Consider the following 15,072-nt stretch of genomic DNA (forward strand, 5'->3'; position numbering starts at 1 on the left):
TCGTTTCAAAATGCTCTCCGTCCACACTAGCTTTTTCAAATGTTTTCCAGAAGTTTCTCATCCACACTGAAATGTCAGAAAATGCTCAAATCATCATAAAATGTAATAAAAGCTCAGAGATGATACAGCGAAACCAGACATAATAAATCTGTCACATTATTCTTCTTGCACAATCGTTTTATTACCAACATATCTCACTACTTACTGATGGGTTCAGGTGAAACTCAAATCGCCATTGTATGGTTGTTGTATGGTCTAAAACACAATCGCCCTCATATTTTGCTCCAGGACACCAATTGTGAGTACATTTTCTGTCATCTTTACAGGAATGTAATATGAAGATTGTACAAAGTAACGTGCATATTTAGCAACATTGTGAAAGTAAATAACACATAGCAGGCACATATATATCAGTACAATATGCATCACAAACGTGTCATCGTTCTCAAAATCCATCCATTTTCACAGTCCACACTACAAGGTGCAAATGCCGTTTTCAAATGTATTCACTCAGGAGAGCATCTTCAAAAAGCTCAATTTTCTCAGGACAAAATCACATCTCAGTGTGGAAGGAAGGCCAAAAAGAAAAGAAAAAAAGAAGGTGTGTTTTCAAATGTATCCAGATTAGTTTGATCCACGTAGCCTCACACACACACACACACACACACACACACACACACCTCTCTTGCAAAAACTCACCACAAACATGCTCTGTGCACATTCCCACTATCCTGTTACTTTTATTGCTAGTATATTAAACACAGTATACAGTAGAGTCTATTACTAAAGTTGTTTGTTTTTCATTCAAAAGAGCCCTTTTCAAGATAAACCCCAAGGGATCGAAAGTAGTGAAGAACACCTTACTGGTTGTAGCTACACTCTGCAGGACAGTAGCCCTCCAGGAGAATAGTTTGACACATGCTTTGGACTGACCACCTTTCTTGAAGACCTGCCTGAAAGTTTCTAGGAATCCTGAAGACCTTGATTAGCTGGTTCAAGTGTGTTTAATTAGGGTTGGAGCTGAACTCTGCAGGACAGTTTGACTTGTCCAAAGGTTATTTCACTCATAACTAGAGCTGTAATCTGCTGATGATTTTTTTTTTTAATGATTAGTCGATTAATCCTTTAGTTAACCTACCAATAAATAATAACCATAACTTCAGCCATTATTCTTTCAAAGTTTTGTTCAACATTTTCTCATAAGATACAAAATAATTAAAAGGCACCTACCAGTAATACAAATGTCCATGATCGCTGAATAGTCAGTGTTTGGAATTGACAGCAAGGACTAAATCTTGAAATGTTTTGTTCATTCATTCAGCAGATTAAAGTACCTGCTTAAATGCATATGTGCATGAACGAACAGCTGAAGTCACAACTGCATTCAGCGTCATAATTAAACATGGCGATGTCCATAACACCGGGAAGTTTCATCACAATTGACAGCGTGTTACTAAATAAACGAGGGTTTGTCGAGAATGCGGTTGTCTTAAAAATGTGCAGGTGTCAGTTCGGTTATAGAATGCGGTTGTCATGCTTGTAAAAAAAAAAAAAAAAAAAAAAAAAAAAAAAAAAAACTCTGTATGAACGCAACTGTATTAAAGGATTAGTTCACCCAAAAATGATAATGTCATTTATTACTCACCCTCATGTCGTTCTACACCCGTAAGACCTTCGTTCATCTTCGGAACACAAATTAAGATATTTTTGATTAAATCCGATGGCTCTGTGAGGTCTGCATTCACAGCAATGACATTTTACTCTCTCAAGATCCATAAAGGTACTTAAAACATATTTAAAACAGTTCATGTGAGTTCAGTGGTTCTACCTTAATATTATAAAGTGACGAGAATATTTTTTGTGCGCCAAAAAAAAAAACAAAATAACGACTTTTTAACAATATCTAGTGATGGCCGATTTCAAAACACTGCTTCAGAGCGTTATGAATCTTTTGAGTCGAATCAGTGATTCGGAACTGCTGAAATCATGTGACTTTGCCGCTCCAAACCACTGATTTGATTCGTAAAGCTCCGAAGCTTCATGAAGCAGTGTTTTGAAATTGGCCATCACTAGATATGGCGCACAAAAAATATTCTTGTCGCTTTATAATATTAAGGTAGAACCAATGTACTCACATGAACTGTTTTAAATATGTTTTAAGTACCTTTATGGATCTTGAGAGAGGAAATGTCATTGCTGTGAATGCAGGCCTCACTGAGCCATCGGATTTAATCAAAAATATCTTAATTTGTGTTCCGAAGATGAACGAAGGTCTTACGGGTGTAGAACGACATGAGGATGAGTGATAAATGACATTATTTTCATTTTTGGGTGAACTAACCCTTTAAGCAGCACTGCCATACTAGCCATTAGCATTTGCTCTATAGTTTCTAGAGTGTTTCATGCAAATCTACGTTTTTTTTATGTTTGTTTGTTTGTTTTTACGAGACCTTTATTTCAGTTTTTATCTGGTGCCCCAGCTGCCAGAATATTACTAGGGCTGCACGATATTGGAAAAAAACTGACATTGCGATATTTTGTTTGATAAAAACTCACCTGCCTATAGCTTTCTAGTAACCCTTCAGACCTTGATTAGCTTGTTCAGGTGTGTTTGATTAGGGTTGAAGCTGAACTCTGCAGGACTGTGGCTCTCCAGGACCAACGTTAGCCACCCCTGCTCTAGTGTGTCAGTAGGAAATATCAGTTTACATTTCCAAACATTCCATTTGCCATTAATTATAATAATCCAGTGAGATTTTTGTATGCACAAAGGAGTCTGACAACAGCTGGTATGCTCAACACAGAGATCAGATCTCACCTTTATCAAGTCTGTCTGGGATTACATGAAGAAACAGATGAAACTGTGACAGACTAAATCCAGAAGAACTGTGGCAACATCTCCAAGATGCTTGAAGAAACCTTCCTCCAAAGCTACCTGAAAAACTATGCACAAGTGTTCCTAGGACAAAAGCTGTTTTTAACGCAGAGGGTGGTCACACCTAATATTGATTTGATTTAGTTAATAGCTTTTATTCATCAGTTAACTTCTATTTATGACATTATTTTTGAAAGCATCCTCACTTTACAGCATTTTTACACACGTGCCTAAAACTATTCACAGTACTGTAGTTTCGGAGGTAGGTTTCTTCTGGCATCTTGGAGACATTGCCACAGGTTTCTCTGGATTTAATTTTTTTCTGTTTCTTCATGTAATCCCAGATGGACTCGATAATGGTGAGATCAGATCTCCTTGTGGAGCATAGCGGCTGTTGTCAGACTCCATGTGCATACAAAAGTCTCACTGGATTATTGCCATTACTAATGGCAAAAGGAATTTTGGAAATGTAAACAGATATTTTGGAAACGTAAACTGAACACTTTAGTTGTGGTGCTTCTAAATTTTTGCTGGTGCTCCTAACTTTTTGAAGTTGGAAGCACCAGAGCTAGCAAGTAAAAAAAAGTTCATTTTGAGCCCTGTTCAGTTAGATGTAAGTGACTGTGTTTACGAGGATACTTGCCGAGACTGCCATTTTGACATAATTTTGCGTGAATGTGTACATTCAAGCACTAAAAGAGAACGGAATTCAGTGTTCGTGTGCTGTCTATGCTGCAAAACAGTTGTGCACATCGAGATATCGATGCTAAAATGATGTATCGTGCAGCCCACAATCGTACATGTGTATTGTGACTGTGAGAAGTGTCCGCCTGAATTCTGATTTGCAGTGTGTGGTTTTTACTGCGTAATTTAACAATTAATTTATAGAACAGAGAAGCACAACATGATAGAAACAGAAGTCTCCAGACTTGTTTTAAAGTTAAGTTCCACCCAAAACTGAAAATTCTGTCATAATTTATTCACCCTCATGTCGTTCCAAACCTGAATGACTTTCATTCATCTTCGAAACACAAATGAAGTCAGTTTTAATATCCTCTCATCCTTTCAGTCCCTCTATTGAAAGTCCACACAACCAAAAGTTCCACACATTAAACCGTTTATAAAGACATCACAAAAGAAACACGATGCCATATGAACCGAGCAGTTAAACCCATGTCTTCTGAAGAGACGCAATCTCTTTATATGATGAACAGATTTCATTTAGGCTTTTATTTATATGTAAACACTGATCAACGCACACAAATAGAGCACATCAAATATGATACTTGATTGATGCACAAGAACAAAACTCATTGGTGCTTGTGTGTCGCAAGCATGTTTGAGTTTCTGTTCATTAACAATGGTTATGTGAATTGACAAAGAAAAACCTTGATTAAAAGTTCATCATATAAAGCAATTCAGAAGACTTCAATTAAACCACTTGATTCATGTAGAATACCTTTATGATTTCTTTATGAACTTTTTGAAGAGTCAAAGTTTTGATGGGCTTTCAGTGGAGGGACAGAAACATCTCAGATTTCATTTGTGTTTTGAAGATGAACATAAGTCATACAGGTTTGTAACAACAGGAGGGTAAGTAAATGATTCTTATTTTTGGGTGAAAAAAAATGGCAGATAAACATCCTTAGCAAATGTCACACTTCATTTTAAGCCCTCATAAGAATAATAACCAATTACTTCATGAGGATATTTTACTGAAAATCGCACTGCTGTGTTCACAGAAATCTCCTGTTTGCTCCTATGGAATGTGTGAGGCTTGCCCGAGTTTCAACAGTAATGAAGGTGGGCGGGGCTTAGCAAAGGGTCAATTTGGAGGTATTCATTATAGAGCGCTGCACTGATGACTTTTTTTATATTCCAACCCAGAAATTAGCATCAACATCACCACCATTAAAGGATTAGTTTACTTTCCAATTAAAATTTCCTGATAATTTACTTACCCCCCATGTCATCCAAGATATTTATGTATTTCTTTCTTCAGTCGAAAAGAAATGAAGGTTTTTGAGGAAAACATTCCAGGATTTTTCTCCATATAGTGGACTTCAATGGTCTCCAAACGGTTGAAGGTAAAAATTACAGTTTCAGTGGAGCTTCAAAGGGCTTTAAACGATACCAGACGAGGAATAAGGGTCTTGTCTAGCGAAACGATCGGTCATTTTCTAAAAAATATTTAAATGTATACGCTCTATATATCAACAAATGATCGCCTTTAAGTGGTTCCGCCAAAACCGCACTTCCGTATTCTTCAAAAAGCTTACGCTGAATGTCCTACAACTTCCTTATTCAACTTACGGAACGAACGCGGCGCCAGTTCCATTTTTTCCATAAGTAGAAGGCGTAGGACATTCAGCATAAGCTTTTTGAAGAATGCGGAAGTGCTTTTTTTTCGTGAATTTTCTGTGAAAAGCAGTCCAAACACTATTACCAAAAACTATTACTATTACCTCATCTTCGGAAAATAAATTAAGATATTTTTGATAAAATCCGAGAGCTTTCTGACCTCACTATACACAGCAACAACATTACTACCTTTCTAGGTCTGAAATTGGTTAAGACATTGTTAAAATAGTCCATGTGATTATAGTGGTTCAACCTAAATGTTATGAAGCGACGAGAATACTTTTTGTGCACAAAAATAAAACAAAAATAACTTTTTTCAACAATTTCTTCTCTTCCCTGTCAGTCTCCTATGCGGTTTACATTGTAGACACAGTGCAGGCTTCCGGGTTCTACGTCAGAAAGGCGACTCAGTATTGGTCGGCTCCTGCGTCAGCATCACACGCATGCATCGTGGTGCTCACGTGAACAGTGTCGGCCAATACTTGCCTCATCCGTCACGTTTGTTTACTCTAAAGTCACGTTTGACCGCAAGAGATTTTGCAAGATTTCCTGTGTTCACAGGTGGGACTCTGGTTGTTTGTGAATGGAATCGGTTAGCGTGTGGTGAGCTGTATTGGTCGCATTGTGGCACTCCACACACTATAGGAACAAAACTATTAAATCTATGATTTTTTTATTGTCATGCTTGTGGTCTTGCTCACATTTTGAAAATCTGATAAGATTTTAAAAATCTTTTAGTGTGGGCCAGCCTTTAGCAGCAGCAGACTGAGGGTTTAACTCAGTGTGGCTCAAATCACAACTGGCATCAATGCATAGGTATGAAACATATTCAGATAATAAATTCCATGTCTATACTAATACTAATAGATAAGGTTTACTGGTTCTTGTCCAATTTAAGGATTGAGCACAGGTCAAAACTGACAGATTAGCACTCTGAATTAAACTGCTGACAATACTGGCAAATTCTCTGTCATCACATTCCCTGGTGCCGGCCATCCCAAGTAACTGAAACACATCTGATAGCATCCTTCTCCAGCAGAGTTTCCAAATGTGCGGTCAATCCCGCTTGAGTTCGCAGAAAACCAGCCGCCCTGGTCTTGTTTTCTACGATGACAAAAGCAAATGGATTTCTGCCAAAATGTCAATTTTAAACTGAGGAGAGATCGGAATTTCGACCGCAGCGAAAACAAAGTGGCTGTAGTAAAAAAAAATAAAAAATAAAAAAATGAAACAGCCCTCCTCCCCCTGTAGCTCGCTGCCAAAAGGTGTTCTTGTTCTGATATTTGGTTTGGAACGACTGCCAAAAATTAGATATGTCCTTGGATATCTCCCTCTTTCCTTTGTCTCCTGTCAGGACTTGGCTGTCCTCCAATGCAACTAGCCATAGCCAGGAACAGAGGGAGCTCCATTCACACACATAAACATCACTTTGGATTTATCCTTTGCTCAAATACTGTGGTTCTTTTGTGTAATCGTATACTCTGTATACGGATACAATAGGTTTTCTGGAATCTTTTTGTAGGCAAGCGCTCCATAAGTAGATGTGTTTGTGTTTTGATAAATGCGATCTGTCTCCTCATTTGACCTGGGTTTTTCCATTGGCTTTCTATGAAACGATGAAGTCTTGGAACAGTTTCTGTTCCATTTTGAAGCAACTATACAGTGATCTACTCATAGCCAGAACTACTGCACTCTAAAATCAAGATTTTTTTATTGTCCCAAAACTCCACAACTCTATACAACCTCCATTTCTGACCACACACCTTCAGTTCAACCATTTCATAAGGCCTCAGCAAGGTTTAACCAGTGCTTCTGACCAAACTGTGATGTAACCAAAACATTTGATTGCCCTTGAATTAGGCTAAAAGCCAGACTTACATTCATATTCCTCTTCAGAAGTTCAACATTCAAGCATAATTATTGAAAGCATAATCTTTATTATAACTAAATGAATATTCTGTCATCATTAACTTTTTCTAAACCTGTATGACTTTCTGCTGTGGAAAATAAAATAAGACATCTTCAAAGGATTAGTTCACTTTAAAATGAAAATTACCCCAAGCTTTACTCACCATCAAGCCATCCTAGGTGTATATGAATTTCTTCTTTCGGATGAACACAATTGGCGCCAGACCGCCTTCTGTATTCAACTTACGAAGAATGTGTAACGCCTCTCACAGTTCAAAAGCTTACGCTACATGGCGGATGCTAGATATTTTACTTTATAACTTGTTCAATATGGTTATTTTTCTCGCTCAAATGCATCGCTTCGCTTCAGAAGGCCTTTATTAACCCCCCGGAGCCGTGTGGAGTATGTTTTGCTTTGGATGGATGCACTTTCTTCAGCTTCATACTTGTTGGTCCCGTTCACTGCCATTATAAAGCTTAGATGCGTCAGGATATTTATTAATATAACTCTGATTGTGTTCATCAAAAAGAAGAAAGTCATGTACACCTAGGATGGCTTGAGGGTGAGTAGATCTTGGGGTAATTTTCATTTTAAAGTGAACTAATCCTTTAAGAATGCTGGTAACCAAGCAGTTTACCAATGATTTCCATTGTATAGACAAAAAACATTGAGACATCCTCTTTTGTAAATGATGACAGAATGTTAATTTTAGGGCGAACCATCCCTTTAAGGTGTGATATTCAAAACCTATAATTTGTCTCGCATCCTCAAATGGTATCAGTCTCCTAGAAGTCAACATGAAACGGAAGATTTAATTGTCTTTTCTTCCCTATTGTGAAATATATCAGAGTGAAACCGCTGTTGAACAATAAAAAACATAGTGCTGGGATTTGATTTTGTCCATAACAAGGGAATTGATTGGATCGTCGTCTTTTGCTAATTGTTGTAATCTCATGTGAGTGACAGGTTTATGGAGGGGACTGATTATTGTCCCACCCTCACGCCAGTGCACATGTCATCAGGGAAAGAATGTCATTTTTGATGGAAGAAGATGAAGTTATTTTGATTAAAGATTACAAGAGCACTTGAATTTTTTAAAAATTATAATGATGTGCACCGATAAATCCTTTATAACAAACACTGCAATATTCCATAAAAATAAGAATTGTCCATTAGGGCTGCACGATTTATCGCGATTAAACCGCACGCAATTTGGCAAAGGCTGCGATTATTTAATGTGCAGCTTGTCAGAGCTGTATGGCTCTGTGATCAGTAGTAAATGCTTCTCCATCTGAAAGCCAGAGGGTGCTCTTGCACAGAAACTCCAAAAATGCCCTGACGCAGAAGAAGATAGCACGCATCATATCGCTGTAGCTGAACAAAACAGAAGACTGAAGCGCTTTGATTGATTAAACATGACTAATAAACACACAACTGCCTTATTCTATGTAAGAAGCCACATCATCTTACAGAAGGATCCTCAACTGTCGTTATGTTGGACAAGATGTTATTAAATGCTTCTCATGTCTGGAAAGATTTTTGACGCTTGTGGCTTTTTCAAATGTACATTATAAGCGACTCAAACTCGCAGTGCTTACAGATGGATTAGCATTTGGAGCCATACTTCATTGACAAGCTGCAGATAAAAAAAATAAATAATAATAATCGTAGCCTTTGCGATTTCATAATCGCACTAAGAATCGTGTTTGAGCCCAATGTTATTTTTCGTATCGTGCAGCCCTATTGTCCATTTTGATTTCATAGTGACTTTAAGTTCCCCTACAATGTGTTAGATGCTGAGAAAACCACCCATGGCCTTGTCATAGCTCCTCCCCTTTCTGTAATTAAGCAAGGATTTCAGCCATTCAAATGAGGGTAATGATACTAATCAAAGATCAGATAGGCTAAGTATGAAGAACATTAATATGTACTGCAATCCCTTTTAAATTCAGGTTCTGAATAATATCTGATCTTGGTAAATGTCAGCAAAGGTTAATTTGACAATGCAACCTCATGACAGATCAGATAGGAAACCAAACACTTAGGCCAAAGGTTTCATCACTGCTACCCATTACACACAAAACGCTGATGTGTCTCAAAACCTAGTGAGACTCCTACTTGACAGCATTTTTGGGCAGCACGGGACGTTCAAATGCCCACAAATGCTGCCTAGGTAGACAGCTCGCTAGGTTTTGTGACACATGCAGTCTGCAATGAGTAAGAACACAAGTGACATGGAAAGCAAGCCTACACTGTGGCTTATAGTGGAAATTACTATAGGCGCTTGACAGTGCAAACACACGCCTACTCTCTATCAGCGGGAAACTGATGCATGGCCACAATTACAGTAAATTACGCTGAATAATGTCGTTTCGTTTGAATATACCACTATATATATAGATCAGATCATACAGCAGAGGGTATTCTCCCACTTACTGTCGCAAAAGCTGCTGTCCTCCAGGGTGAGTTAAATAAACATTCACCTTCTGTAGTCTAACTGTTACTCATCAATGATTTCTACAAGTACTGATGGATATGTTGCTTGCTGAGGTCAAATTAAACAAATATAATACAGTAGGCTTTGCCATGATGTAAAGGCAGACAGGCGACTTTTTTTCTTCTTCTAGTTAAAATGGAGCTCTGCAGTTTTTAAGTGCTTCACCTAATCTAAAACAACCCAATTGTTTTACTAATTTCAGTTCAATTACAGCTGTAAATCCTCAGTAACATAAATAAATGGCATTATAATAAAAAAAACTGCACGTTGAAATGTGGTTAAAGGAGCGAAGAGGTAAACTCACCCATTTCTGAAGCTGCTGCTGCTGAAGTCTACGAGAGTAAATCCATACACTAGATTATGACAAGCACTTTACAATCCCTCAAACTCAAGCAAACGGCTTTTTATCGCTTTAAAATGGCGTCAGTCGCAATCTCGGGTGAGATTTCTTTTTTAAAAAAGAAAAACATACATGAAGAGCGTTCGATCTGCGATAGATCAGTGGAGTGCGTCTGCAGATTCAGATGAAATGTGGATTGAAGCGGGAATATGGTGGTGTACAGTCACAGCGCTGCATTGCTTCCCTCTCAAATCATCAGACTCAGGGGTGGATCGAGCCTTCCCACTGCGGAGAAAACAAATCTGCTCTTACGATCCTTAATAATATCCAAAGTCCTGCTTTAGATGACACACCGGACCGGAGCGGTCGTGCAGGGTAAATATCCAGGAATATGCAGACTCTGGCGTTCCCGTTTCTGGACGTGTTTGATCGGAGTTCAGCGAGTGTGATGTGACTCTTGTTAGACTCCCGCAGTAGTTTTTGATAATGACCGGTGTGGTGTGCTGTGCTGTGCTGTGCTGTGCTGTGCTCTGCTCTCAGCAAATGCTCTGACTTGCCCTGCTGATTGCTCTCCAGCGCCCTCTACTTGTAGCGCACAGCGTTTGTTTATTTATTTATTTATTTAAATTTGTTTGTTTGTTTGTCTGTCTGTAGCACGATATTTATGTTTGTTTTTATTTATTTGTAGAGCAAAACGGTTATGAATTAATGATTAATTATTATTATTAATTATGAATTATTTTTCTGTTTGCTTGTAGTGAAAAATGTGTATTTATTTTTATCTGTTTGCTTGTAGCGCAAAATATTTATTTGTATTTATTTATTTATCTATTTATTATTTGTAGTGTAAAATGTTTGTTTATTAATGAATTAACTTTTTTCTGTTAGCTTGTATATTTTTGTTTCCTTGTACCAAACAAATTTTTTATCTATCTGTTTATTTGTTTGTTTGTTTGCCTGTAGCACAATATTTATGTTTGTTTTTATTTATTTGTTTATTGTAGCACAAAATGTTTATGGATTAATGATTAATTATTATTAATTAATTAATGATTATTTTTCTGTTTGCTTGTAGCTCAATGTATTTATACTCATTTATTTTATTTATCTGTTTGCTTGTAGCACAAAATATTTATTTGTATTTATTTATTTAGCTATTTATTGTTTGTAGTATAAAATGTTTATTAATGAATTAACTATTTTTTCTGTTTGCTTATATATTTTTATCTGTTTGCTTGTACCATAAAACATTTATTTAGTTAGTTAGTTAGTTAGTTATTTTATTTTATTTTATTTTATTTTATTTTATTTTTATTTAAGGGTAGTAAGCTCTGTTAAGGCAGTATTTCATATCTTTAGCTACTATTATATAAAACCCCATTTTTGTCCTTGACATTTTTATTGTTGGTTTCTTTATGTTTAAGCAAATACTAAGTGATTTTCAATATCCATCTATTTAGTATAATTTGTTCATCTTTATAATCAATGAGCAAATTCATTATATATCATGCAATCCAAATTGTTATAGGATAAGCAGCTCACATACAATCTTTATATTTTATTCTTCTCTCTCAGACTGAAATATTCTTTCAAGTAGCACAGCTTACCAACTGACATATAAAAGTAAACAGTAGCAAATACTAAGGCTATATTTGATTTAAAGAATACCATATTTAGTAGTGAACTGTCATCACTCATCCCCCAAATTATTCACCTTTTTTGGCCTTTAGACAGGATGGGTGTTTATATCTGAGCCGTGTATTGATTGAGAGAGAATGTAATGACACTCTGAGACCTCTTCAATATAGAGGTCAGCATCTGCTCCCTTGACGGCCAATCAATGTCTCGACTGTGTTAGTAAATAGTTCTCATTGGTCAACCTTGAAAATCAATGACACTGCCGATTATTCAAAGCGGTTCAATGATTTTCCTTGTGAAAAAGTTGCCATGGATACCACATGTAAAGGGTTTAGAGGTTTGTGTGATGTGCATGGGCTACTCTGTTTAATAGGCATTATGGTGGACATCACATGAACAAACAGTAAAACAGGTCTCATTGCATCCGCTTGTCAGAGAAAGTGTTAAAGGGTTAGTTCACCCAAAAATGAAAATTCTTTCATAAATTACTTACCCTCATGTTGTTCCAAAACTGTAAGACTTCGCTCATCTTCAGAACACAGATGAAGATCTTTTTGATGAAATCTGACAGCTTTCTGTCCCTCCATTGACAGCCTATGCAACTACCACTTTCAAGCCCCAGAAAGGCATAAAGACATTGTAATGTGACTGCAGTGGTTTAACCTCAATTTTATGAAGACATAATTTACCACTTTATTTACAAAATATTAATCTCCAACGCACGTTCACGTAACAATGTCCGCTCTCGTGTCAACACAACATGAATGCATTGTGATGCTCGTGCATTTCATTTCATTTAAAGGTGCAGTGTGTAAATTTTAGCAGCATCTAGCAGTGAGGTTGCGAATTGCAACCAACAACTCAGTCCACCGCTCACCCCTCCCTTACGAAGTACATAGAGAAGCTACGGTGGCCGACACAGGACAAAGATGTCACCGTCTGAGACAGAGTAGCCAGTCAAGCAATGAGGTTTTCTTTTTACTTCTAACAAAGAACGGTCTGTGCTTCTGATAAACCAGACTACCACTACTACTTCTTCCTCTTCTTGCATATTCAACGTAGTGACAATGCAAGCTCCCTCTAAAAAAAACAACAAAGAAGAACAACATAGTGACAACATGTGCTCTGTAAAGCAGTTTGTCCATTTAGGGCTACTGTAGAAACATGCCGGCACAAAATGGCGACTTCCATGTAAGGGGACCGTCAGTGTATGTAAATAGAAATGGCTCATTGTAAGTAATAAAAACATAACGGTTTATTATGTAAGGTCTTTATACACCACTGAAAACATAGTTATGTATATTATATTGCATTTCTGTCAATAGATCCTTCTAAATATTACACGCTGGAACTTTAATATCTACACAGATACAGAAGTTTGTTGCGCATAACCCACAACGAATAATGGGAATTATATTGTGACCCAGATATTTATATGCTGGTCATTTAATAAATATATACAGCCTACTGTAAACAGTCTACACTAAATGTTGTAAGAATGCAGAGTTAGTCCTCAGATCTGTGAAGAGAGCGGTAGGTAAGAGGCTTTCATATGCAGTTTGTTTCTCACACTAATATGTGGTTTTATTGTAAGTTCTTCCGCAGCACTTGAGCAGACGTGTTACATGCAGAGTCTCAAGAAGCAACAGCTGTTGGTTGCAGAACATGTCCAGGATTGTGGCTTTGCTGCTGAAGTGTTGTAGTATAAATAGATATTTTAAAGATTGAAACCTTTATAAGACAGTGAGCAAGTAACCAGTTTATTTTATGCTTTTGAGAATTGTATATTTTTAAACCTTTTTAAGATGTGTTTTGACATTCTATGCATGTTTTAGACAGCTTCACTGTAAAAAAATATTTTCATGATTTGTTATCACAACATTTTTTCTTTTGTCAAATCGACTTAGTTAATGTGGTTCAGATAACATAATATTTTGAGTTTCTGTTGATTAAACCAATCGCCTTCATTGTAATAACTCAATTTTTTTTAATTTCAATGAACTCAAAATTTTAAGACAACCAGGTCTTTTTTTACAGTGTTGTGCAACTGTTTTTACATAATTTCATTTTCAGAAGAGACTTGTTAACTATGGTTTAAGGTTTCACAAACTAGATTTGGACTGCAAAAATAACTACAGATGTCAATATCAGCCTATGACAAATGTTTTAAAATCCTTTTTAATGGTTTCACAATTATCTAACCTTGCTCACCTGTTCTTCAGAATGACTGTTCAGACTGAGGATGATTCGCTATCTAGAATCTCACTTACTCAAAATCATTATAGTTTCTTACCATTAAATCTAGAAGTTTTGAAATGAGCAATCATACACTTCACAGAGAGAACGATGACTGAAACTTGTGTTAACAATATACCTTCTGAGAATCTCCATTGTTCATTGCTGCCTTCAATAAATGTGTGTGCATTTAAATAAATGTGTGCAAAAGCGTATTTGATTCCAGTGCCTTTTTGTTTTGTTACAGATATTTTGCTTTAAATTCAAAGCACATAAAGAGAACAAATGTGCTGCATCACTCATTTCAAATGAGGCCAGTCTGATGCAGCTGATACAAAAGATGTCTCTGATGTTTCTCAAGCAAATGAATGACTAGTTTAACATCATTTAACTAAGATTTTATTCTCACCAATCAGAAAACTCACTTCTTCACTATACTGGATGGTATAATTTCATTATAAACCAGTCAGAAGTCATTCTGTAATTTGAGGACATTGGGTTTAGCAGCAGTTAAGAAAATGTATCTGATGGGGTTAGTGCACAAAACCACAAATGTGTTTATCAAAGTCAAAGGAAGTGGGCGTCTTCATAAGAACAGAGCTTGTGCTAACCACTTCCTGTTGAGATGGGAAACTTCTGATGGAGATAGAAGGCGTACAGTAAACAAGTCAAACAAAAAGGTATTTAAGGGGGGAAATATGTTTTAGAAGAGCAATTGTGTAATAATTACACTTTACAGAGAGTGTTAAACTTCTCTTCCCAGACACACTAGTATGATCAATATATCAAAATTCTTGTGTGAAGATTCATAATGTTTGTGTCAATAACAGAATAATAATGCTGTCACTGCTGGTTGAATACACTGTGATTTAATCAAAATATGCTGTGCCTGTTGCTGACAGTGTTGAATCTGTGTTTGTATCTGAATAGAATAGATTACAAACAGAATAAAGAAAGATTGAAAGACTAGTAAAGAGAGACCACTTAAATAAATATACGAAAACGGAAGAACATATCATCAGTGGAATCAGCAGACGTAAAAATTATGTGTAAAAATTGCCCTATAAATACCCTTTTTTGTGAGAGAATGAAAAAATAATGCAAAGTAAAGGCATAAAATAATATTTCACTCGATATTTACAATTACAATTACAGATTATGTTTTAAATTATAGCCCACTAATCTGTTAATATTTAGGCTAGTTTCTAGTAAATAGG

The 15,072-nt window shown here is 36.5% G+C and overlaps 1 protein-coding gene across 1 annotated transcript in view; it reads right to left on the minus strand.

Annotated features, from left to right (window-relative positions):
- The window catches only part of setbp1 (SET binding protein 1), a 70,935-nt gene extending 60,142 nt beyond the window's left edge, over positions 1-10,793 (minus strand). Inside the window, exon 1 of the mRNA XM_051894204.1 lies at positions 9,947-10,793. The gene's annotated coding sequence lies outside the window, so the exon portion shown is untranslated. The remainder of the gene's footprint in view (positions 1-9,946) is intronic.
- Between the last annotated feature and the right edge of the window lie 4,279 nt (positions 10,794-15,072).

This window comes from Ctenopharyngodon idella, chromosome 5 (assembly GCF_019924925.1).
Source record: "Ctenopharyngodon idella isolate HZGC_01 chromosome 5, HZGC01, whole genome shotgun sequence".
NCBI classification, from domain to species: Eukaryota; Metazoa; Chordata; class Actinopteri; order Cypriniformes; family Xenocyprididae; genus Ctenopharyngodon; species Ctenopharyngodon idella.